Below are 27895 nucleotides of genomic sequence, written 5' to 3' on the forward strand. Positions count from 1 at the left end.
TTTCTCTCCCCATTTGAACTGACCCCAGATCCTGCAATCATCATCTGAGGCCCTTCTTCATTTACCTCCAAGAGGTCTGGAGGGTGGCAACACAAGCATGGATCTTTTCTGCACTGGCTCCCCACTTGCAAAATGCTCTCCCCAGGGAAGCTCACCTGGCACTTTCCCTATCTTCAAGCTCTGGACAAAAACATTCCTCTTCTCCCAGGTTTCTGATTAATGAAACAATCTATGGCCCTTTAAACTGGGGTGGGTAGGTGTATTGTTTTTGTTATTACGGTACATATTTTTGTGTTTTTATATTGTAAACTGCCCTGTGGTCTTCAGATGAAGGTTGGTATAAAAATTACTTAACTGATTGATTAAATAATTAATTAAAATGTTGAAAGAGCTATTATATGGCACCTATAACTGCAAGTTCTACAGACTAAAGTTTCAAGTGGGCATATATGGGATAAAGTGATACATTAGGCAGCTTCCTTCCAAGGAACAATCCTAAAGTCTTTTGCACACATTAATTGTAAAGTACAATGAAACATGGAAGGATCTATCCTACCCAAAGCTGGAAAGTCTCTAGTCCTTGCCTTCTTAATATCCTTGGAATGTTACAAATGTTTGGTACACAGTAATATTTATTTTTGAGTTCTATTTGAAACTTATTTTCAAAAAGTAAAAAAATAATCATTTTTGGTTTGTTAATGTAAAGGAGAATGTGTATAAAAACTTTGTACTGGGCAATTGTTTCAACAAACATTAACACCAAAGGCACTTGTTCAGTCTTTTCCAAAACTAGAAAGAAAACCTAAAAATCATTCAGATGGGCAAATCATTCAGCTTTGATCGCAGCCGCACCAAGCAGTGCAGGGCTGGAAGAGCAGCATGAGAAGGACACAACAGCCATGTGCCCTTCAATCCCAGCCTCATCCTCCTTTTGCGATGCCCCCCATGGGCATCTGGGGGGGTTCACCCACCAAAGGCTGCATCAGCTGGCTGGCAGGTGGCACAGCGCAGCCCCACTTGGCTCCATTGGGGGGAGTTGCTCCAGCAGCATCGGCAGCAAGGGCTGGGCTAGTGGGGCGGGTTCCGCATGCACACCCCAGGCGCCTGCAAACCATGCAATGCTGCTGTATCTAAATTTTACTTAGAGTAAACCCACTGAAATTAATCAACCTAACTTAGTTGTGTCCATTAACTTCAATGTACCGTATCTACTTTGAATATGACTAACATTGGCTATGACCCACTGTCTCAGAATTATTCAGATCAGGATCAGAGACAGAATCTGATGGAGTGGGTCCTGGAGAAAGGGGAGGGAGCATATAGGCTGCCTTTCTTGAAAACTGGGAGAATAGCTTAAATGTGGGGCTTACCCTGTCTGCGGAAGATTTTGTATTTGCCCACAGGGTCTCAGGACCCAGACAGGGTAATGATGATATTCCAAGAGACATTATACCACACTTTGAAAGGTACAGAGTTAAGGAGAAAGTTTATAAAGAGCTTTATAATCTGAAAGAGATTCACTATGGTGAGGCACAAGTGGAACTTTATTAGGACATCTATCCAAATGCGCTAGCCCACGGAAGGGTGTTTAAGCCTTCTTTCTACATCAGCACTCAGAGAAGCTGGCCACCAGTATAAATGGGGATATCCATTCAAGCTCCTGGTACGTTACAGAGTGGAAACTCTTTCAGCATCTGATGAAACCCAAATGCTAAACATCCCTAAAGATCTACGGATTGAAGCACCAGAAACTAGCAAGTTGCAGCAAGCCACAAAGCAGCAATGGGAACAGCTAAATAAATGTACTGCTCCTGAGGGCAGAAGTGCCTGAATATTCAGGGTATGCTTAAGACTTTAATGTTCATCATCACACCTTGTCAACAAGTTCTGCTTGTGATACATTAAAAAAAAGACTTTATGCTATGTTGTTAAGTTCTGTGTGGGAAGTGAATCCAGTAATGGAGTCTCGATTCCTACCAACCTCCAAGTTTCTCTGTGGCTGGGTGCAGTTCACACCACCCTGTGGTATCTCCGTCAGTGAAGGTACTCCCAAAAGGGGAGTTAAATGTCTTTGTTTATCATAACTGTTAGGAGTACAACAGTTACTAATTTGTTTATGTCTGCAATTACTGGACCTGACGACGTCCAGTCTTTATCTTCATGTGGCTCCACTTTCACAAATAATTCCCAACTGCTGAGACTAGCATCTCTTGCTGTAAAAGATCTAGGAACTGTGGTAAAGAGGGCAAGGGCAGAGTCAAAGGCTGGGCATTGTTATGCTGCAATAGATCCACCAACAGAAATCTTTTTGAGAAAAATTGTTTAAAGTGGGTGGTTGATTGTTCATGTCTGCGCAGGAGGCTTCCAACATATTATAAAGCCACAGTAAAACATCAAACCTCCTGCCAACCTAGCAGTTCGAAAGCATGTCAAAGTGCAAGTAGATAAATAGGTACCGCTCCGGCAAGAAGGTAAACGGCGTTTCCGTGCGCTGCTCTGGTTTGCCAGAAGCGGCTTATTCATGCTGGCCACATGTCCCGAAAGTTGTCTGTGGACAAATGCCGGCTCCCTCGGCCAGTAAAGCGAGATGAGCGCTGCAATCCCAGAGTCGTCCGCGACTGGACTTAATGGTCCAGGGTCCCTTTACCTTTACCTAAAACATCAAACATTAAAAACTTCCCTATACATGACTGCCTTCAAATGTATTTAAAAAGCCAGATAGTGGTTTCTTTCTTTGACATCTGATGAAAGGGCATTCCACAGGGTGGGCACGAATACCAAGGCGGCCGTCTGTCTGGTTCCCTGTAACCTCACTTCTCAAAGTGAGGGAACCACCAGAAGGCCCTCAGAGCTAGATCTAAGTGTCTGGGCTGAACAATGGGGGTGGTGACACTTCTTCAGGTATACAGGGGCGAAGCTATTTAGGGCTTTAAAAAGTTAACACCAACAGGATGTATTTGGGCGTGAATGGGACATTACTGGGTGAGCATCTGACTTTATGTTCAGCTTACTCTCCAAACTGACAAATCAATTTTTTGACAAATATTTTACCATTACTGCACTCTTCTGTGATTGGTACCATCATCTTAGGCAGAGATTTGAATGTTTGTAACAATTGAGTCATGGACAGGAGCGGTTCTGTAGGATATGAAGGGTCTGGTGACAGCAAACTCTCATGGAGAGTACTACACCACACAATAAATGATATTACAATTTTTCCCAAAGGTCCATCACTCTTACTCCCATATCAAGCATCTCTTTTTGTCTAATTCTTTGTGGAGGAGGGTATGAGATGAGGGCATAGAACTTATTACTGTTTCAGACCATACACCATTTATTTATTTTTTGTTTCAATGGATGTTCCACTCCAGTTTTCTGAGTGAGGAGAGGGCACTCAACAATATAAGAGAGGAATAAAGACCATTGACACTCACTATTAGTGAGGAACAGGACAGGGTTGCCCCCTGCCTTCTGTATTGTTTGAAATGGCAGCTGATGTCCTTGCTATTATGCTATGTTAGAATAACAACATTAAAAGGGTCCAAGGAACTTAAACTGAGCATGTAATGTAGTCACAGACATGCAGCTTCATTGCTAGTAAGCAGAGCAGTAGAGAACTTTCTGAATCATTGTTTTCAACACCATCACAGCAGCGTGGGAGTTCAGCACAAAAATTTGAGAGACAAGTGGTACAAACATTCAGGAAAGAAAAGGACTATGTTCCTAACAATTAACAAACACTCAATTAATCATTGCTAACGAAGCTACAATCCCGAGATATTTTAAGGTTTCTGAGACAGCACTGTTGCTGGTGGAAGGTATTTTTAAAACCTAATCGTCTTATGGGGGGGCACAAAGAAGGGAGAAAAAGAAAGAAAAGGAAAATAAAGTGAACGGAACAGAGTACTGCTGACTTGTTCAACTGCTTTTTTACAAATAGCATAATTCCACACAAAGTTGTCACTTCCTGATATCACCCAGCAGGACAGATATATCTAATTTTATCTAGAAAGGGCTCAAACCTATAATGGGAATTGTATAAATTTTGCTTAACTCTCTACGCTCCTTAAGAATAAAATCTTTAATAACTGTGCATTTTACAAATCTATCTTTTCTAGTGGAATTGAAGCACAACCTGATTAGTATAATGAGCATCAGTAATGTGATGGAGGAGTCAAATTCAACTGGAAAAGTCTCTTCATTGTCCCCACTACATGAGTGAGGATTCACTACACTACCAGACAGTTCCTTGAGCATCCATATCTGGAATACAAACTTCTTGCTTTAGAGATAGAGCTAGGGCATTTGTGCTTGGATGTTTGGTATTAAAAGATTGCCAGAGGCATAATTTTAAATTGTGAACCATTATTTGTCCTCAAAAGTACAAAGTAATGCCATGGTAGCACAGCAATCACTCTTTCTGCGGGAATATTCTCAGGGAGATAATACTCAAAAACATCAAAAATAGGAAGTCTTTTCAGGCAAGTAGACCAACTACTAGCATTTACTTCTGATGGTCTAGTAATTCTGTGTGGGTTCAGGGCTTTCATTCATAGATGACTACTAAACTGTCTTATGAGCTTGGGGCTTGAGACATTTTGCAGTGCCCTGTTGAGATTAGTGAATATTTTCTGAAACATGCTGTCATAGGGCTGTTGGAATAACTATTCAGGCTTGACTATATGAATTATTGACTATATGAAGACAATTTCACTTGTTAATATTTATCTAGTTTGAAGTTGGAGTTTTTCTGGTGACCACCAATACCACCTTTCTTTCTTTTTACTTTGTCATACAGAAGATCAGCCTCCTGTGTTTCTAAAACCCTCATCAGTAGAGATAGATATTGGTATCTCATCAACAATGAAATCTACAGAGACAGTAGCTTCTTGTTCTTGAAATACTTCATCTTAAAATAATAGTCTCTGTATTGATACTCATGACACAGTATCTACTACATTGATTCTTTTTCATGGATGTATTGAAAGTGAATTTTGTGATCTGGAGACAAAAATCATTGGACTCTTGAAGGTAGCTCACCCTGTAGTTTCCCTCTTAGAAGGGATATAAGGAGGTTGTGCTCTCTTTACAGAATGAATGTCAAGTCAAAAAGATATGTTATGACACATTCACCTGTTCACACCACTGCCAGGACATCCTTTTCAATTTGCAGATGTCATGTTTCTGCTGGTGGGAGTGACAGACACAAAGCAACCAGTTCCTAATATCCTGTGCAGTGTTGTTTGGTAACATCCCTCCATCTCCTGACCCCCATTGCCAGATGATGAACTTAAACACCCAGTCCAGTTTCTGCCAAGAACTTTTAATATGTAAATCAGACTGGTACATAGGGCAAGGAATAGGTTCCAGCACTAGGCACTCAAATGGGCACTCCTTCAAGTGGGTGGAATTTGTGAGTACTTTCTTCATGTGCTTGGAGATGGAGGTGGTGTCAGTATCAACCCAACATCCAATTTACTTTTAGTTGCTTCCCTAAAACGAAGAGGCTCCTCAATGACAGACAGAGCCACTGGAGACAGCTCCACAGCAGGAGGTATGTGACATGGGGAGTCTGATGCCACAGCAGCAGAACACTGCCAACCAGTTTGGTCCTTCCCTTGAATCCAGCTCTCTGCCCTCTTCACTGCTGGTCTCCTCCCCAGGCTCAAACAATTGGGGTCCTGATTTACTTCCCCCCTCTTGGATAGGACCCTCCCCAGGCTTGTTCAACTCCAACTTTTAACCTCTTCCCCTCAAAATCTGACATCCCCTCAATGACTCAACACTCCCAGTTCAAAAGGGTAAATCATCTGAAGCAACTAATATCTCCCAACTAGAGCCCTATGGGCTAGTACAAGAATAATCTAATTATCATTTTAATCCTACAACATTAATAAACAATGTACCCTTCTGTTTTCAGGGCTCTTGGCAAAATATCAAGTCAATATAAAATACATCTGAAAGCAGATGTGGTTCCATATGCTATAACTATACCCAAGCATGTACTCTTACCATTGATAGGCACAGTAAAATACAAGTTGAAAAGAATGGAAGCAATGAGAGTGATTACAAGGGTGTGTGATGCTGGGATGGTGGCTGTGTCAAAACTCAATGGAAGAATTGGCATTTGTTTTGTATCGGACACACAGTGAAAAAATATGTTTGTCAAGAAAGGCATATCATACCTTGAATAGAGCAAGCACCCTTTAGCACTCTCTGGAGGAACCTCAAGAATCCCCAAATCTTTTATTAAAATAAGGGATTTCACAAAATGCATTGCCGTTCATCGGACATTGAGCTTCACTTAAGAGAATATTTTCCCTATTGTATACATGGATATAAGAAACAAATAGGAGCAAAAGTTCCTCAGCTAACCAAGAAAACAAGAGATGTGCATGAAATAATGGTCAGGCTTTTGAATATCTACTAGGTAAAGGACCCCTGGATGGTTAAATCCAGTCAAAGGCGACTATGGGGTTGTGGCGCTCATCTCACTTTCAGGCCAAGGGAGCCAGCGTTTGTCCACAGACAGCTTTCCAGGTCATGTGGCCAGCATAACTAAACTGCTTCCGGCACAACGGAACACCGTGACGGAAGCCAGAGCACACAGAAACGCTGGTTACCTTCCCACTGCAATGGTACCTATTTATCTACTTGCACTGACATGCTTTTGAACTGCTAGATTGGCAGGAGCTGGGACAGAGCAATGGGAGCTCATCGTGTCACAGGGATTCGAACCACCGACCTTCTGATCGGCAAGCCCAAGAGGCTCAATGGTTTAGACCACAGGGCCATCCACGTCTCCTAACTTCAGCTGAAAAGAACACACTTTGTGGGGGGTTTTTTGAAACTATACTGCTATAGTTTTAGTAAATGTTTCAGTGTCCATATATCACATCTTGATATTTTACAGAATTGCAATATTTTTCTAAACACATCCTCTGGAGGCAATGGGGTTTGTAGATTTTTTTAAATGATAGAACGTGAATGAATCAAGTGTTGGGACTAATTATCCAGGAGAATTTAAACTGTCAGACACCTTTGATTCATTAGATTCCCTAGCCAGATCCTCACAATGCAATTACCAGTGCAAGAGTTTTAATTATGAAAGCGATTAAGAGGCAAATATTAGCTCTTCAAAAAGGCTAGAACAGATGATATCTGTACCCTAGTGTTCCCAGAACAGGTGCTGTCCATTCCCTAGGTCAGGAAAGGTAGAGCACTGAACTGTTGCTTCATCAACAAAGCAACTCAGACTGAGAGCTTATGTAGGAGTTGGATAAGCTCTACCCTTGGATAAGCTCTACCCTTTCCTTTCAGCCAAGGCCTAATCCAGACAGGTGTTTTCTTGTGCTTCCTCATTCTCTCAAGTAGCCTCACAGGCATGTAGGAGGCAGTTCTGAAGTTTCTGCCTGGCTTGACAGCTCCTCTGCTCCTGTGTTCCTGCAGGAGATAAGAGAAGGTCTCAACCCTGTTCCTGGCTGGCTATCTCCAATCCTGGGACAGTGATATGTGGATTCACTGGCTTCTCTGGGATCCTGAAAGTGTGGCAATCGGCTAGAAGTCCTGTTCCCCTTGTTTCTTCTCAGATTTGCCCCCATATTTGCATTCTTGTTACAAAAGGCACACCTAGACATTCCGTTGTTGTGCCCATAACCTAGGTTTAAGCTGCCATTTAGCTCCTAGATTTCATATCTCAGTTTCTAACACTGCTCTAACCATAATTATTTATTTAAATAAATAAAAATATATATCCAGAATTGGTAACTGACCTATCTCCTGGACATGGAAACCTCTCACCCACAAGGTCTCCTCCCTTTCAGGACTTAAACTTAGTTTATTGGCCCTCTTCCAAGCTGGGAGCAAACCATAAGCAATTGTCACCACATTACTGCAAATAATGTATACATTTTGATTACATAATCAGCAGCTGTGGAGAAGCCTGAGCAGCCTCACAACCATTGTAGCTGAGGAGGGGAAGTTTAACTCTCTCCCTACTATAGCCCAAGTTCTCTTGAAAGCTAATATTGCAATCCAAGGGAAGGCCCCACTGGTGCCTCTAACTGCAATGTACTTTTAAAACCATGCATATTAACTGCATTCATGCAATTAATATTACATCTAGCTTGGACATCTAGTTTGGCCCAATTCACCTTTTACAGATGGCTGTCTTTATAAATTTAAATCAAGAATACTGCCAACACAGTCAACTGCTGTACTGCTCACTGAGCATGAAAAATGAATGAGGCTTTTCTACCAAATCACTCACTCTCACAAGGAGAGATAGGAGGGTGAGAAGAGAAAAGAGCTAAGTCATAAATCTGCATCTTGGGCACCTCTGTGCAGTCACTGCTGCCAGGAGTAGAAAAGATCAAGCTGTGTGTGGGGGGGATTTAATAAAGCAATGGAAATTTACATTTATACATAAGGGGGGGGGGAGAGAGTAAACCTCTCCTTATTCAAATGCAAGGTTAAGCATTGGTCTAGTTACCAAAGATGTATTACTGTTTGTAAGTAATATAAATGCAAGCTGATGTGCATCCAACGTCTTGTATAAGTCAAGCCCAAAAAGTAGACTTGTTTGCACATCACTTTAAACAATAGTTAAAATAAACTATAATTTAATGGGAATATGGAATTGCTAGAGTCCTATCCTAACTTAACATTGCATCCAAATGTAGACTGAGTTTGCTTGTTAAACTTGGGAAAGGTAGATTAGAGGAAGATATTTACAAGGCCTCACTACACCTCCAGCATCCATCAAGAGCAAGTTGCTCACTCAGAGCCATCTTTGGTACTGCAATCACTGACCTGCCTTACCCTCGTGTAGGTGGGCTGACTGGTCAGAACTGTTGCAGCATCTGCCTCAGCTAGAAAAGGGGAACCTGTGGCCCTCCAGATATTATTGGACCAAATGATTAAGAATGGTTAATGATTAGGAATGATAGTAGTCATAGTCCAGCAAGATCTGGAGGGTCAACATTCCCCTCATACTGAGTATTACAAACAAGTGCTATCACTAGGTCCTCATCCACTTATCGGGGGGGGGGGGGGTTCATACATTTAAGACTTTCCTGAAGAGCCATAGTGCATCACAGTGCACTTATACAAAAGGGAATTAGCAACCAGACAACAGTCAAAAGTTTTAGAATAAAGAAATATGCAACTTATTACAAAACAAATTACCTAAAGTATGGTTAAAGAATCTATGGCCCTCCAGACATTGGACTCCAAATTGCATCAGCCTTAGCCAGCATAGCTAGTGTGGTGTAGAGATTGGAGTGTCAGACTAGGGTTTGGGAGACCAGGGTTCAAATCCACTAAACCATGAAGCTCAATGGGTAACCTTGGGACACTCACTGCCTCTCAGCCTAGCCTACCTAAGGTTATTGTGAGGACTAAACGAGGTGGTGAACCATGTACACCACATTGAGCTCACTGGGGGGCGGGGGGGCGGGTAGGATGTAAATGCAAGAAAGAAAGAAATAACAATAACATGCAAGAATGATGGGAGTTATACTCAAATAATGTCTAGAGGTTCCCCAACCTGTTTACAGGGACAGAATTTGGTTTAGACTGGCAGTTTTAAGATTAAATCTAATAGGTTATAAAGACAGAAGGGATCTAATACTTTGTATGGAGAGGATGGCAGGTGTCAGACAGACATAAGTCTAGACACAAATCAGGCTAGAGAGAAATGCAAGCACATATTGCTTCAAAGCAGCACAAATGTTTATATGAGTGATAAATGAGGAGGGGAGAGCAGGAGAGAAACCCCAGCAGGAATCAGAGGATTATCCAAAAAAATTGTGTTTTGTGAATGTCCTGTGTACCAACTAAATCAGTGTTTGGGTGGGGTTGTATTTGAAAAGATACAGAAATAAGAAGCCATGCCAAAGAGGTTATGTCCCAATATTATGTGGCAAGTCACACTCTTCCCCCACCCCCCAAGGTCAAACCACTATGTGACTAGGGGTCAGACTTGATATACATGTTGGGGTAACTAGTACATTATTTATCCATTCATGGATCTGTGGTTTTACTGAATACTCTGGAAGATTTGTTAATTGACAGAAGTAGCTGCTGAATGAACAGACAACTACGGTAACTCTAGGACAGAAGCTGACCTTTACCATCAAAAGAATAGCTCTCTCATTAACTCTTAGGCAGGCAGACCTTGGATTGGAAGGGAACAAGAGATAGGTGGCAACGTGTACAACTTAAATTGAATTAACGGAATGTTATGTTTACACTGAATGTGAACAAACAGACTACAGAGTCCATTTGATACAGAACTTTCTTGCCACTGTATCTGCAGAAAGTTGTCCAAGCAGAATTGTTCTAAATTACATAAACCAACTATTTGTGAGATTTAAAAATGCTGTTAAGGAAAGATGATCTGTGACAGATAAAAGACCCCACCAGAGCCTATGAACACCCACTTTTATTGTGGAATAACCCAGTTACATAAACACAACTTGTTTCTAATATTGCAATTTTTAAAATTAGCAAATAATCAGAAACAAAGGTAAACTAAAATTTATGAACCAACAGTATACAAATTTTAAATTCAGTGCAGATTAAACCCCAGTCACCTTATAATTTTGCCTGATAGGAATACAGTTTCCTATCAATTTCCATACTGACATTTCTGCTAAAAACAATTTCCCCCCCAACGATGTTGTACTTCCATAACTACCAATTTTGAGGCTTTACTGAGAAGAATTGTTTCCTTTCTACTGCATATTTCATCACAAAAGTGTTAAACAAAAATAAGATGCTTTACAAGAACTCCATCCTTCACTCAACCTTTCTTGTGCATTAAAGAACCATTTCAGCTAAATTCTTCAACACATACCACCAGCATATAAAGGTTCACTACTGTAGACTAGCACACATGACAAACTGTGATGTTAACGGCATAGTCCAATACATGACTAGTCAGAAAAAAAGTCTCATTGCATTGAACGGGGCTTATTCCCAGAATGGTAATAATAATTCTATTATGTGTACCCCACCTATCTGGCTGGGTCTCCCCAGCCACTCTGGGCAGCTTACAGCATAAACATCAAATGTTAAAAACCTCCCAATACAGGGCTGCCTTCAGATGCCTTCTAAATGTTGTGTAATTCTTTATCTTCTCAACATCTGAAGGGAGGGTGCTCCACAGGGAAGGCGCCACTACTGAGAAGCCCCCCCCCCCCGCCTGGTTCCCTATAACTTTGAATTGTGCTCAAAAATGAGAGCCAATGAAGATCCTTTATATGGTCCCAGTGGCCACTCCCAGTAACCAGTCTAGCTGCCACATTCTGGATTAGTTGTAGCTTCGGGGTCACCTTCAAAGGTAGCCCCACATAGAGCACATTGCAGTAGTCCAAGCAGGAGATAAGCAGAGCATGCATCACTGGTAAAACAGTAGGTGGGCAGATAGGGTCTCAGTCTGCGTACCAGATGGAGCTGGTAGACAGCTGCCCTGGAGAAAGAACTGACCTGTGCCTCCATGGACAGCTGTGAGTCAAATGACTCCCAGACTGTGCACCTGGTCTTTCAGGGAGACCCTCACACCCACCTGCCCCCTGTCACCCAGGAACAGTACCTTCTGTATTGTCAGAATTCAACCTCAATCTGTTGTAGCTCAAGCATAGGCAATTTTAGTCTTTCCTTTTTTCCAGGGTTGCTTCTTTTCTGCTTTATTCTCTGCTGACCCAGTTCCATCCTCACAAAATAATAATGAAATGCCCATGGCTAATTGTTAAAAGTATGGTCTGATGGTTACCAGGCAGACTAGGGCTGTTTGGTTTTCATTAAGTGAAAGTGAATGTATCTCCAATAGGTAGACTCACAGGCACCAGGTTCTGCGAAAAAGGGGGGGGGCATGTGTGTGTGATGTCTCACGGTCGGAGGAGGCCCAACAAGGTCTGTTGTGACTGTGGGTAGGCCCCATGAGGCCCACCACAGCCTCAGGTAGGTCCATCGTGGTCGTGGAATATTGAGGGGGCCCGGCCCTCTCCTTGAAATTGGGGGGGGGCCTTGGCTCCTCCTAGATAGACTGCAAATATTCATATGTGAGAAGTGATTCAGCTTGTTCTTAATTTACATTTAAAAAGTCTCCTTTAACTCAATATGTCTGGTAGAGGCATGAGGAATACAAGAAGCTGCATTATACAAAGTTATGCCTTTTTGGTACATTTAGTTCAGTACAGTCTATGCTGACTGGTGGCGGTTCTGTTGGGACTATTAGTACACAGCGTGCACAAAGTGTGGCTAGAGAGTGGACTTTACCTGTTGCAATCACAAAGAGATATCTGTAAAGTAAGAAAATAAAAAAGTTGCTTATTACAAGTAGTACATAACTTGGGTACTAACCTAAAGTTAGTAATCTAAAGAAGACAAAAGCAGCCATGCTTCCTCCTTTGTTTGCAGAGGACAGATCCAAGACAAACTTTTATTTTGTCACCCAAGAGGGAAGTATAAAGAGAGAAGAAGGAATTTCCAGCAGGGTCTTCAGGATTTCAGACATGGAATCTCCCACAGTTCTATCTGGAGATTCCAGATATTGGGACAGGGATCCTCCGCATGAAAGATGAATGATCTACCACTAATTGATGACACTTCCCCATAGTTTAGCAATGAACTCTCCATTGGTCAGTTTAGAAATGAAATGTAGAGTCTAGCATGCTTATATCCAGATTTAACAACATTATCATTTGAAGGAAATTTTGTATTTGCTGCTTCTTATTTTTAAAATCACAATTTTATTATCATTTTTATCCATCCTATCTGCAATAAGAAATTAAAAGGGACTTCACGAAAAGGGCTTCTCTAATGGTCATTCTCATTTATTGCCTTTCAATAAACATCTGATTTTATGTTGCCCACAAATTGTTGGTTCACATTTTTCCTCAATAAAAATACAGAAAATTACCTGTTGCACAGGTTGTACATACAAAATACAATTACAGTGGTACCTCGGGTTACAGACACTCCAGGTTACAGACTTCGCTAACCCAGAAATAGTACCTCGGGTTAAGAACTTTGCTTCAGGATGAGAACAGAAATCGCGCCGTGGCGGCGCGGCGGCAGTGGGAGGCCCCATTAGCTAAAGTGGTTCTTCAGGTTAAGAACAGTTTCAGGTTAAGAACGGATCTCCAGAATGAATTAAGTTCTTAACCCAAGGTACCACTGTAATTGCCTGGCTCAAAAATGAATTCAGGGAGGTGGGAAGGAGAGGAGAAGACATGCAAAGACATTTACCATCATGAACAGTCAGGAACTTCTGTATTCTACCAACATGGAGAAAAAGCCTTCCAGCATGTCAGCGAGTATTAGTTCAGTTGCCCACGGGCAAAGGATTATAAAGAGAAAAGCATCAAGAAACTCTTTGTCTACAAATGTGTCAGCAAGCAAAGCCTGAGTTTCCTAAGGAGTGCAAGGGGGGAGCCTGCAAATCAAAGATGCAATTTCTTCTCATAGCATGATGCTTGCTCTCTGCCCTTGTTTTCTATTTATTTGTGCTGCTGTACAAGGAAATTTTTAATACAATACCTCTTGTAAATTTGCCTGCAACCTAGAAGTCTCTTCCTAGGATCAGAGATTTGATCAAAGGGATCTTACCCAAAGCAATCCTATATCAAGAAAATCACATCTGTTTGCATTTCTTGTTTCTAATAGCAGTAGTAAATATAAGAAGTACCAATTGACAATTTCTCCTATTTACAACAGAGAAATATTTTACAGAATCTGCTAAAGAAAAAGGAGACAGCAGCTGGAATGCAGACAGAAAATAAGTACTAAAATAAATCAAATAAATGCACAGAAGACATAAGGATATAACTAGGATCTAAACCAGCATGATAATGTTCTCTGTGCCAAAGAAATAATACTAGGTCCCACTACCTATAACAAATTGAATACTGAAAAAGGCCTTGGTGAGTTTAGCTCATCTGGTTAGTGTGCTGCTGATAATGCCAAGGTTGCAGGTTCAATCCCCATAAAGGACAGAGGCATATTCCTGCATTATAGAGGGTTGGATTAGATGATTTTCAGGGTCTCTTCCAACTCTACAATTCTATGAAATATTGTTAATTTCCTTTGCCTGAAGCCAGTTAAACATCTGATTAGCACAACCCTCATAGTAGGCAAAGCTCCACAAGCAGAAAGCAATGTGATATATTGCCCAGCAGACAACATGATCTTCTTTGTTGTGACTTTGCCTAAGGGCACAGTACCAATGGATACAAGGAAAGAGGGAGATGCATGGTTCAGAAAGGAGCGATTAAGGTGTTGAAGCAACTCCCCTATGAGGAAAAGTTGCAGCAGCTTGGACCTGATAGTTTAGAGCAGTTTTTCAACCTTTTTGGGTCCACAGCTTTCTTGACCAACTACATTCTCTGTGACACCTCTGTGGGGCTCAGGAGCCCAGCTGTATCACCCCTTGCCTGCTGAGTTGGCAGCAATCACACCCTCCCTTGTGGAGTGTTCCCTCAGCCTCCTCTCCTCTCTCCTCTCCCCTCTCCTTAGGAGTCCTCTGGGCTGCTGCTGTTGCCACCCCTGGTCTCTGAGCTGCATCCCCCCCCCCCAAAGAGAGCTGCATCCCCTCCCTGCCCCACAGCTCCCCTCACACTGCCCCACAGCAACCTGGGAAGCACCCCTGGCCAACCCCAGAGGCACCATTCACCTGGGGAGTTTGTAGCCAGGGCTGCTGTAACAAACAGCTGTGCAAGCCATTGGGAAGGGTATCAGAGGAGGGAGGGAAGAAAACAGGGACAGAGATCAGTGTTGTTACCTGTGGTACCCCTAACCAACATTCAAGGCACTCCAGGGTGCCACGGCACACTGGTTGAAAACCACTGGTTTAGAGAAAAGGCGAGCAAGAGGTGGCATGATAAGAATGGGAAAAGTACATAAAGAAAAGTTTTTCTCCCTTTCTCATAACATCAGAACTAACAGAAATCAAACAAAGCAGAATGTTGGAAGATTCAGGACAGAGAAAAGAAAGTACTTCTTCAATCAGCACATAGTTACAGCAGTACCTCGATTTATGAACTTAATCCATTCCGGAAGTCCATTCTTGAACCGAAACTGTTCTTAAACCGAGGCACGCATTCCCTAATGAGGCCTCCCACCACCAGTGCTCTTCTACCGTTCTGATTCCGTTCTTAGACTAAGGTAAAGTTCGCAAAACAGGACACTACTTCCAGTTTTGCGGAGTTTGTAAACCGAATTGTTCACAAACAGGACTGTTCTTAAACTGAGGTACCACTGCATATGGAACTAGCTCTCACAGGAGTGAAGGATAGCCATCAACTTGAATAACAATAAGTGCTAGAAGATGCCTGCTGCACTGAGAAAGGCAAAGAGTGATGCCTAGTGGATTGCCAGACGATGTGCCAATGACTACTGGCTAAAGCTGTGTCAGAGTATTCAACTCACTGCTGATAGTGGCAGCACTCACAAAATGTACAAAGGCATGAAGACAGTCTTTGGACGAACAGTCTGGAAAACTGGACTGCTGAAAACCTTGTCTGGAGAGATCATCAGACTGCAGCAAGCAGATGAAACAATGGACAGAGCACTATCAAGAACTGTACTCGCAGGAAAACACGGTCTCTGGTACAGCAATTGACTCTGCCTGTTTTGGAAGAGCTGGATCTCCCTCCTTCCCTCAACGAGCTAAAGAATGCAATCAGCTTTCAGTTACAACAATAGTTTGAACGCACGAAGGTCATAACCCATTGCAGCCATATGATTCTATGGATATTTCAAAAACCTACAGGAGAACACAGGAACCTTAGTGGTGTGGCAATAAAACTGCTAGCACATTTTCAAAGCTAAGCAAGGTGCAGTATGGTTTTATTCTGGATGAATTCTGTGTTGAGTTTTCTGCATTGCAGGGGGTTGGACTAGATGACCCTGGGGATTCTTTCTAACTCCACTTTGTTTCATTTCTGTTAGTTCTAATTTTGAAACTCTAAGGTTGAAATTGTACAAAAGATCTGAAAACACTGACCAGTTAAGATTGAAGAACCTGGGAAATAACAGGGTCTTCACCAGGCGCCAAAAACATAGCAACATAGACTACAATTGTTCTCAAATACCTCAACAGAAGAATTTCCTGCTCTCAATATATTTGAGAACAGAAGTGTTAAAAATTTAAATGAACAATTTAACTAACATAAAGGTAGCTGTGTTGGTCATAGGAAAAACTCCAAAATCCACAGAAAGGCAATGCCTTTATTAGAACTAATCATCAAACCTAATAGAGTCCTGGAAATCTCAGAAGCTTGCTCACTATTTTGTGACATGTTGATTGGCCATAATAAAGATGTTGCCCAATTGAGCAGAAATGCTATCAAATGTGTTTTTAGCTCAAAAGCTTGCCTTTGGATAAGATTGCAAGCTTATTCCAAGTAACAAAAATTCCCGAGCATTTTGCACTCAGGCTTTCTGTGCATTCAGTTGGAGATACACAGTCAATCATGAGCTTTCATGCCAGGTCTGGCAGCCTGCACAACACTTGGCTGTCTCCCCAAAATACTGGCAATGCAACCAATGCTGGTTTGAAGAGTTTCATTTTCTTTCCCACAGCATTTCTGAAGACAAAACTGAGTGGCAATTGTAGACAAATCTTTTGATTCTCAACCCCAGGACACTAACCACCTTCAAACTAGTAACACCAATATTTAACAAAGTTCAGCATTAATGAAGGAGTATCTAACAAATACCAAGAAATGCACTCTTCTATACAAAAGTGATTTTGAAAGGTGAAAAACGTCTCCAGGAAGGAAGCTTGAACTGCTTTCCTTCTGAAGAATTAACAGAAAAACTCTGCTTGCCTACTCTTCCTAGGGAAAGAAAGGACAACATTCACCTCCCACCTCATCACTGGCAGGATGCCCTCTCCCTTTTAGATTAATTATGCAAAGTTTCCAAGCATGTTCTTCTATAGGCCAAGAACATTATGCCACTTCTAGCTATAATCCTTTCAAAAGCTCATAAACAAAGGCTTAGCACTTGAATAAAGAGACTGCAAGCAAAAAGTCCATGACAGCACAGAGTAGAGCTAGGAGCGGCACACGTTCACATTCTTCTCCGTTATGAAAGCTAGCATTGCAGCAAGTGAAGACAAACACTTCCCTATTAAAAACCTCAGCTGGAGTGTATTAATACAACATAATTTTGAGTTTCACATAAAACACCACGACACCACAAACTCTGCATATAAATTCCTCTATTTCAGCATACAAGTTAATGTAAACAATGTATCTTCCAATACAAAATTTCTACACAAACTGAAGAATTATGCAGCTCTAAAGGAGAATAATTTCATCTACAAAACGTATATTATTTTGATGCATTTTAGGGCCCAATTGAAAGTACTGGTTTTGACTTTTAAAGGCCTAAAGCAGGGGTAGCCAACATTATAGCTATTTAACATAATATTTTATTAAAATACTACATTATTGTGTTTTTATGTTTATATTTTGTTCACTGACTTCAGTGGACTTAAAAGGCAGCTTATAAATATTTAAATGCACTTGGAATTGGGTTGTACCACTTCTGACTGCTGGTGGAGCTCACAAAATGGATGTTCTTACACACATACAAATTTTTTGCACATAGAAAACCCAAGCATGTCAGGGAGAATAGCAGACTTCCACCTGGCATGTCAGCTTTCAAGATTGAGGCAGTTTGGTATGGGGAAGCATTCAACCACATAAATCCCCAGTCTAAAAGCATACAACCTAGTCACAGGTTTACAGCCTAAGTGCAACTCCTGCAATCGGAGGATGTGTCCTGGAAATGATGAAAATCTCAATTGTCATGCCAGCCCTCATGGTTGGCATTCACGTACTGGCAACAATGTACTTTTGGCTACAGCAGTTTCCTTAATAATAATAATAATAATTTATTATTTATACCCCACCCATCTGGCTGGGTCCCCCCAGCAACTCTGGGCAGCTTGCAACAAGGCTCCCAAATCAGAGGACACATCACTAGAAGATATCTCTGAACAGATTTAAGATCTGCCCCCAAATACATACAGAATTGCATTTAATGGCACATAACTATGTAAAAAATACTGTTCCTTCTTCCTATTTAGTCAAAGAAGCAAAAATAACCAGCAGCCATAGGAGTGTTAAGCACCTTGGAGAAATGTAGACTGGTAATTCAGAGATCTCTGTATGAAAGGAAGTTGAGCTTAGTTTTAAAGCACTTTACAAGTGAATAGAAGGTGTGCTATGAAGATGTAGGGAGAGTGAGATAAATTGAAGGATGTAACTGGTGAGAAGTATACAAGATAAATATGGGTGAAACTGGAAAAGGATAACAAAGACAGTCCCCATTTTCTAGTAATAAACTACAGAAGTAGTTACAAAGGCACTACATACAGTCTCTCCTACAAACACAGAACATCATCATCATCATCATTATTACTACTACCACTACTACTATTTGTATACCGCCCTTCATCTGAAGATCACAGGGAAGTGATCAAAATAAAAATCACTTGGATCTCATCTGCGACTACTGGCTCAGGGACTTTGCCCATGAAGGGGAAATTGGCAACTGACTGGCAATTACTTAGATTTTCCAAATCCATGAAAGGTTTCTTGAGGAGTGGTTTTACCACTGCCTCCTTCAAACAGGCAGGGACCACCCACTCTTGCGGCATCACTGCGGGCCCCTGGGGGCGGCTCGCCCCACCCTCGTGGGCAGCTCGCCCTGCCCCCACCACTCTGGGTGCCGGAGCAGTTAGCTACACCCCTGCCTATCCCTGGCCCATTCAGCTGTCCCCTGCCTGCTAGTTTTTATCAACAAGAGGGTCTAGGGTCCAGAGTGCAAGTGGTCACCCTGACTGATCCAAGCACCCTGGCCACATCCTCATGCCTTACCAACTGAAACTCATTCAGCACAACTGGACCAGACAGTGCTTTTGACACCCCTTCATCTGCTTCATCTACAGATTTGTCTGCTGTAAAAGCAGAGTCAAGATCCTTGTGAGGACAAGTTATTTTATTCTCAAAATGCTTTGCAAACAAGTTACAGAGAGCTACCGTCAATTCTGCCACCTCCTTTGGGCCAAATTGCAAGAGGCCCTGGACCACCCAGAAAAGCTCTGCTGGATGGCACAATAAAGATACAATGAGTTCACTGCCACTAGGTAGGCTCAATGATGAGCTCTCACCAATGTTCCATTTCATTCAACCTGAGTTTTCCTATGCTGGTGTTTGAGCCGTCTCCCAGCTTGTTTTCTCACACTAAGCTCTGGAGAATACCATGGAGCCAAGTGGGCTCCATGAAGCGGGAGAGGGTGCTCTTGTCCATGGCCTAAGCCATTCAGATGTTGCAGCAAGAGCTTCGACTGAAGTGCCTGTCATAATAGCTAGGAAATTTCTCTGTCTCATCTGGACACCCATTGGATCTATCAGCCTAAAAGGTCCCTTGGCTCTGCAAAGGGGGGAAAGGTGCTGAAATCCTAAATCTCAACAGGAATATCCCCTACTTTCAGATCACTCTCTTCCTGTCCAGTTGAAAATACAATGTCCAGAGTGTAGCCTGCCACATGTGTTGAGCCAGTGACATGTTGGGGCAGTCCCATGCCAATCAAACCAGGATAAGTATTTTTGAAGAATCCACTTCTATTTTCTCACACTGCATATCTGGGAAAGTACTTTCTGGCCATTCTGCTGTGCATATAGAAAATAATGGGATGTTAATGAAAACATAACTTGTGTCAAAGCATTAAAATACCTGTCTTGATTATCTCCATTCTTTTATCAGGGTTTATTTGTCAGCCGCTGTAGTGAGAAGCAGCCTACCTCGCAGATCTGTGGAGGGAAATGCTTTTCTGTTAATGTTCTTTTTTGTTTACATTGGGAAAAGGATAGCAAACATCTGTTTTCATTGACCCTGATGATTAGGCAGTGTTTTCTTCTGGCAGATAGCTAACCCCAGTTATCCCCACACTTTCTTCCATTTCTTCAAAAAATATTCCTTACTTCCTCATTATTCTGAAATATGAAGACATCAACTATTAAGTGTTGGACATGGGTGGTCAATACAAAGTGGGGACTGAAAGAAGAGGATTCTGCTTTACAGCTCCTGTGAGAGAAATGATGGCTGACATCCCAGAAAAAAACAAATGGTTCTATTGCTAATAAAACACAGAACTGCATTGTTACTAAATTCAAAGATTTGCATTTCCACACAAAAGCACTTGCCTTCATCAGAACTGTATTTTGCTTTACCCTTTGACAAAGCACGTGCTGATCTTTCAGGCAGCTTCAGTACCTTCACACAGGACTATGAAATTTACTATTGCCTTGAACTCTATGGTGCAGGTATAAAAATTGTTGTGTAGTGAAAACAGCCTTCAGTAACTACAAATGCAGTTACATCACCGGCTTATTACAAGCTTGTCCAAGAGCCATAGTTTGAGCACAGAATGGTGTCAGATTGTTTCTCTCAAGAGATAACTTAGAGTAGACCCACTTAAATTAATGAGCCCAAATTAGTGTGAGTAAGGCTAACATTGGATACAACCCTTTGTTTGCAAACAAGGCAGCATTCCTGAGAACTGCTGCTTCCAAATAATTCACTGAGAACTGAACAGTTAAACAGATTAAAAATTCAAGATACATACACAGTGACATTTTACTTCAAAGTGATTTTACAAAACCTCTATCACCGCAAGGTAAGTTAATCGCATATTCCATTCATTAGCAATGGGTACAGAGGTTAACTTGCACTTAATTAGAATTAATTTTAATTTTACTGGAATAAGGAAGGCATATTATACACCATCGCTCTTAACATTGTATCATATAGCTATGAACAGTAGTTCTTTATGCAGATTTCACCAGTCTCACATCCCCTCTTCCCCCAAACACTTGAGCAGGAAGCATCTGCAAAAGGGAATATATTCTGGGAACGATGAGGCGACATATCACTGGAAACAGAGGATGTAAAAATAAAAACAGGAAAGCATATTAGGCTAATGTTTAGAATTCTGCTGTCAGTCAGATAAAGGGAACTGAGAGAAATGGGGGAGGGAGGAGAAGCATTTGATGTGAAGCAAATCCGTGAAAAGGGAAGAGGGGACACCTTTCATTAAACGAAGCTTGTATGTAAGAATGAGCTTCCTTGTCATGAATAATTGGGTTGCCAGTTCTAATGCTCAAGCTCAGCTTTCCTTTTGAAAAGGGTGCAAAATTCTTGGCAGCCAACTAGAGTCACCCTAAAGGCAAAAAAGGGCAGAAAACCAGCAAGTAAAACAACCTCAACATTCATAGGAATTTAAGGAACATCTTGTTATTTCAGAGCCTCTCATGAAAAGGACCAAGGTGGGGGCTGAGCAGGCTTCTGCATGTGTCAGTAGCACTTCCATGCTTCAATAGTCCCTAATCATGATTACAATTATTAGATCATCTTAAGGAATGGACAAAGCTCCCTGGCTCCATAGGTCTCAAACAAGCTCATATGGTCATAGCTATTGAGTTTTTTCTTCTCTATAACCTCAAAGGCAACTATCCCAGTCACATGCTTTGCTGTCTTACATGTAACTAGCCAAAGCAAATGACATATTTAGGGCCAGCTGCAAGACTGCTGCACTATGACCACACTGAGCTAACCTAGCTTGATAACTGCTAAGCGCTACCCAAATGCAGTCTAGATAGAGCATGTTGCTAAGGCCATACTCAATGATCCCAATATTCAGTGCTTTCTTATGGCCATCTCTGAGTTTCTTAGGACAGAATTTGAATCTGTATATTGTTATGATGCTAGTCTAAACTCAAATTTAGCAAATTCCTTCCATGTTTCTGTGGAGTCAACAAGTACATTCATAGAATCATAGAATCATAGAGTTGGAAGATACCACAAGGGCCATCGAGTCCAACCCCCTGCCAAGCAGGAAACACCATCAGAGCACTCCTGACATATGGTTGTCAAGCCTCTGCTTAAAGACCTCCAAAGAAGGAGACTCCACCACACTCCTTGGCAGCAAATTCCACTGTCGAACAGCTCTTACTATCAGGAAGTTCTTCCTAATGTTTAGGTGGAATCTTCTTTCTTGTAGTTTGGATCCATTGCTCCGTGTCCGCTTCTCTGGAGCAGCAGAAAACAACCTTTCTCCCTCCTCTATGTGACATCCTTTTATTTATTTGAACATGGCTATCATATCACCCCTTAACCTCCTCTTCTCCAGGCTAAACATGCCCAGCTCCCTTAGCCATTCCTCATAAGGCATCGTTTCCAGGCCTTTGACCATTTTGGTTGCCCTCCTCTGGACACGTTCCAGTTTGTCAGTGTCCTTCTTGAACTGTGGTGCCCAGAACTGGACACAGTACTCCAGGTGAGGTCTGACCAGAGCAGAATACAGTGGCACTATTACTTCCCTTGATCTAGATGCTATACTCCTATTGATGCAGCCCAGAATTGCATTGGCTTTTTTAGCTGCTGCGTCACACTGTTGGCTCATGTCAAGTTTGTGGTCAACCAAGACTCCTAGATCCTTTTCACATGTACTGCTCTCAAGCCAGGTGTCACCCATCTTGTATTTGTGCCTCTCATTTTTTTTGCCCAAGTGCAATACTTTACATTTCTCCCTGTTAAAATTCATCTTGTTTGATTTGGCCCAGTTCTCTAATCTGTCAAGGTCGTTTTGAAGTGTGATCCTGTCCTCTGGGGTGTTAGCCACCCCTCCCAATTTGGTGTCATCTGCAAAGTTGATCAGGATGCCCTTGAGTCCATCATCCAAGTCGTTGATAAAGATGTTGAATAAGACCGGGCCCAAGACAGAACTCTGTGGCACCCCACTAGTCACTCTTCTCCAGGATGAAGAGGAACCATTGATGAGCACCCTTTGGGTTCGGTCAGTCAGACAGTTACAAATCCACTGAGTGGTAGCATAGTCAAGAACGCATTTTACCAGCTTCTTTACAAGAATATCATGGGGCACCTTGTCAAATGCCTTGCTGAAATCAAGGTAGGCTACATCCACTGCATTCCCTTCATCTACCAGGCTTGTAATTCTGTCAAAAAACGAGATCAGGTTAGTCTGACATGACTTATTTTTCAGAAATCCATGCTGACTATTGGTGATCACAGCATTCCTTTCTAGGTGCTCACAGACTGTTTGCTTAATGATCTGCTCCAGAATCTTCCCTGGTATTGATGTCAGACTGACTAGGCAGTAATTATTTGGGTCCTCTCTTTTCCCCTTTTTGAAAATAGGGACAACATTTGCCCTCCTCCAGTCTGCCGGGACTTCGCCTGTTCTCCAGGAATTCTCAAAGATGACTGCCAGTGGTTCTGAGATCACATCTGCCAGTTCTTTTAATACTCTTGGATGCAGTTCATCTGGCCCTGGAGACTTGAATACATCTAAACTAGCCAAGTATTCTTGTACTATCTCCTTAGTTATTCTGGGCTGTGTTTCCTTTGCTGAATCATTTGCTCCAAATTCTTCAGGTCGGGCATTGTTTTCTTTATCGGAGAAGACTGAGGCAAAGAAGGCATTGAGGAGTTCAGCCCTTTCTGTGTCCCCTGTTTGCATTTCACCATCTTCTCCTCTGAGTGACCCCACTGTTTCTTTGTTCTTCCTTTTGCTACGAACATACCCATAAAAGCCTTTTTTGTTGCTTTTAACCTCTCTAGCAAGCCTGAGTTCATTCTGTGCTTTAGCTTTTCTGACTTTGTGTCTACACGTGCTGGCTATTTGTTTGAATTCCTCTTTGGTGGTTTCCCCCCTTTTCCATTTTTTGTACACATCCTTTTTAAATCTTAACTCAGTTAAAAGTTCTTTAGATAGCCACCCTGGCTTCTTTAGGCACCTTCCATGTTTCCGTCTCATTGGTATTGCTTGACGTTGTGCTTTTACTATCTCCCTCTTAACAAACTCCCAGCCATCATGAACTCCCTTTCCTTTTAGTATTACTGTCCATGGGATCTCACCCAGTTTTATGAAGTCGGCTTTCTTAAAGTCAAGAAATTGAGTCCAAGTATGCTTGGCTGCTCCTTTCCGCTGTATAGTAAACTTCAGAAGAGCATGATCACTCGCGCCTAATGATCCTTCCACTTCTACCCCACTAACCAGGTCATCAACATTGGTTAGGACCAGATCTAAAATGGCTGTTCCTCTTGTTGCTTCTCCCACTTTCTGGACAATGAAGTTGTCTGCAAGGCCAGTGAGGAATCTGTTTGACCTTATGCTCTTGGCTGAGTTTGACATCCAACAAATATCCGGGTAATTGAAGTCCCCCATTACTACTATCTCCCTTCCTTTTGCATGCTTGGCCATCTGTTCCAGGAAGGCATCATCTATGTCCTCCGTTTGGCTTGGGGATCTATAGTAAACTCCCACAATGAGGTCTCTGTTATTCTTCTCTCCCTTAATTTTGACCCAAATGCTCTCACTTTGGCTTTGAGGTTCTAAATCTTGGATCTCTTCACAGGTATACACATCCCTGACATACAACGCCACTCCTCCTCCTTTCTTGTCTGGTCTGTTTCTCTGAAATAGATTGTATCCCTCCATTATTACATTCCAATTGTGGGACTTATCCCACCAGGTTTCAGTGATGCCTATTATGTCATATTTAGTTTGCTGTACCAAGAGCTCAAGCTTGTCTTGTTTATTTCCCATGCTTTGCGCATTAGTGTACAGACATTGAAGTCCATTAATCATTCCCTCGTGTCTCTTATTTAAGGATTTTTTCCTCCCACCACTAGGTCTGCGTGCTGTTTGCTCCATTTGGTCTATGACATTTGGATGATCATCTTCATCAATTGATAGACTCCTACCTTCAGGAGCACTGTCTCCCTCCCCCACATTAGTCAGTTTAAAGCCCTCCTGATGAGGTTTCTGAGATTTTTGGCAAAAACATTTCTCCCAACCGTTGTGAGGTGCAGCCCATCGCTTGCCAGAAGTCCATCTTCAAGAAACTGCAGTCCGTGATCTAAGAATCCAAACCGTTCCTGTTTACACCATTTGCGAAGCCAGCTGTTCACTTCCACTATTTTTCCCTCTCTCCCTGGGCCACGTTGTTCAACTGGGAGGACAGATGAGATGACAATTTGTGCATTTAATTGCTTCAATTTCCTGCCCAGAGCCTCGTAGTCTCTTTTGATCTTCTGGAGGCTATTGCTTGCAGTGTCATTGGTTCCCACATGAACCAAGAGGAAGGGGTATTTGTCAGTGGGTTTTATGATTCCTTGCAGTCGTTCAGTTACATCTTGGATCTTAGCCCCGGGGAGGCAGCACACTTCCCAAGACATCTTGTCAGGCCCACAGATCACTGCTTCTGTTCCCCTCAGTAGGGAATCCCCTATCACCACTACACGCCTCCTCTTAGGTTTGGTCGGGGTTCTTCCGTGAGCTGTCCGTTCCAAGGTCGCCTGCACATTCCCTGAGGACTGACTTTGCTGCTCGTCTTCATATACCTGATCGACTGTAATGAGGGAGAGATCCTCAAATGGAGTCTGCTCTTCGTCTTCCATGCTAGGGGAGAGGACCTCAAAGCGATTGTGTATTTCTAAACAATCAGAGCGAACCCTGGGCCTCCTACTTCTTTGAGTCATGTTTCTCCATATATCTGGCTCCTGTGTTGGTGAACTAGCCTCCTTCTCAGGGGAGTCCCCTGTCTCCTCCTTGGTGGAGATGGTGTGCTCTGTTGCTTCCAAGAAGAGCTCCAGCTCTCTAATTCTTTGGAGCGTAGCTACACGTTCCTCCAGTTGCTGGACTTTGTCTTTTAAGAGGGCAATCAACATACAATTGCTGCAGGTAAAGCTGCCTGCAACCTTGGGCAAGATGGCAAACATTGCGCAGGAACCGCAGGCGACTGCAGCTGTTCCCTCCCCCTCCATCTTGAGAACGTGTCGTTGGGGGTGGCTACAGCGGTCCTCCATCATAAAAAGCGTGAAGACAGGACAAATAACTCCCCCCACAAAAAAAACCTAGGTCTCCCCCAACAAACGTTTGAGACTAGCTCCCCTAAATCTAAAAGATGGATCAAACTGCGCCGCTGCCCTGCAAGCTCTGATAAGCTCCTCCCACAGCTAATCACCTGCCTCAACAGAAACCCTGCCCCCTCTGACCTTTGCACAGGGAGAGCAGCTAATCAGCCACAAAGAAACACACACACACACACACAAGAAAACCCTTTTTGCTCCTTCTTCAACTGCTGCCCTGCAAGCTCATTCAAGACCTCTGAATTGCCATTTGCCTTTTTGGTCTGACCACCTACCTAGACCTTAAGACTGGGTGTCCCTTTTTTCTTTTATCTGTATTATCCGGAAAACTGTGGACAAACACTGGCTTCCTTGGCCTGACGCAAGATGAGCGCCACACCCCAGTCATTTTGACTGGACTTAACTGTCCAGGGGTCATTTACCTTTACCGTTATCTGTATACCTGGGCTATTATATATAAATTAATATAACTTGTGAATAATTTTGTATACAACTCTCTGTATATGTTTACTGTGGCTGCAGCCAAGTGGAAGCCGTGGTGGACGTTTGGCTTCCGAAAATCGTTCGGAAACCAGAACACTCACTTCCGGTTTTTGATCGTCCGGGAACCAAAACGTACGAGTTCCAAGGCGTTCGGCAACCAAGGTACTGTACAACTAATTTCAAATTATCTCATCCCCCCATACCCACATTTTAGGAAGGTTTCCTAATAATTTTTTTTGTATTCTGCAACCTTGGGGGCTTCCTCAAACCTGCCAGCACTCCCCACCCCATGCTATTTTAGTTCCAAAAGGATCTACACTTAGAGGATGAGTTTACCATTAACAAATTGGATCATTAGGTCACCCATATCAAGTGGGTCCAGTTCATACACAGTAAATAAATTAATTACACTGCAGCATCTCTTAATGTTAGGTTTAAAATGTTTAAACAAGCTGTATTAATATCACAGCAGATATTCTACCACGATTCTCTCATGTTTCACCAAATTGTTTATTTTATTTTATTTTATTTTATTTTATTTTATTTTATTTTATTTTATTTTATTTTATTTTATTATTTTAAGAAACTGTAACTTTAGTTATAACATCTCCTATTTACCTGGTATATGGGAGCTCTGCTATTCAGTTTCCAAAATCTTGCAAATATAATTCTAGCTGCAGTCAATAATTTGTACATTAATACTTTGAGGTTTAATATCCAACAAAATCCAGCTGACCGATTTTGGCCACCTGCGTCCCTTATGCCTCCTGTAGACCATTTTACATATTTATTATCTTTATAGCCATTTTCCAAAATTTTATTTCACATAACCAGCAGATGTAGGAAAATCCATACACTGTACTATTTAGCTTGGCATTCTGAATTAACAGTAAACAGGAGATCCAATATTTTAAGATCTAAACTTCAGCCAGCATCCTGTACCTCACAAAAGAATGTACACAAGAATTGGACAACTAAGTCTTTCACATAAATGTTAAACTATTATCCACTATAGATAGATAGATATAGTTGAATAGCAAGAAGAAAAGTGTTGTTTCATTGATGAAAATAAAAGCAATCCTCCACAGCATTATTACAGGAAAAAAGCCAAGGGTGCTAGCCAGAAATTTTAACACCCATACTTAGAATACATAGTGCAGGTGCTAAAGGTTAGACTTCTGTCAGAATGTTTTAACACTGTGTACAGTTTGTTTCAGGCAGATTATGCTCCAGGAACTTAAACCAGATGGCCACAGGCTCGTAATTGCACTCCAACTACATTCATCTCCTTCACCTATACAGCAGTTGACATGGCAAACCATGAGCCATTAATTTGAGGGTGTACAGAAACAACATCAAACCGTAAAAGCACATGTAAGCTGAGGGATAGTGAAGGAAAGACATTTATTGTGTGGGTCTGCATTCACATTACTGCCTT

At 42.0% G+C, this 27895-nt stretch overlaps 1 protein-coding gene across 5 annotated transcripts in view; it reads right to left on the minus strand.

The window, feature by feature from the left end:
- The window catches only part of LOC308463499 (ankyrin repeat and fibronectin type-III domain-containing protein 1-like), a 366925-nt gene that overhangs the window by 323237 nt on the left and 15793 nt on the right, over window positions 1-27895 (minus strand). For 3 of the 5 annotated variants that reach the window (XM_080981922.1, XM_080981923.1, XM_080981919.1), the window contains exon 3: window positions 19756-19832. The exons of the other annotated variants lie outside the window; for them this stretch is intronic. The gene's annotated coding sequence lies outside the window, so the exon portion shown is untranslated. The remainder of the gene's footprint in view (window positions 1-19755; window positions 19833-27895) is intronic. 5 annotated transcript variants of the gene reach the window in all.

Source organism: Podarcis pityusensis (assembly GCF_964106645.2).
Source record: "Podarcis pityusensis genome assembly, chromosome: 14".
NCBI lineage: Eukaryota > Metazoa > Chordata > Lepidosauria > Squamata > Lacertidae > Podarcis > Podarcis pityusensis.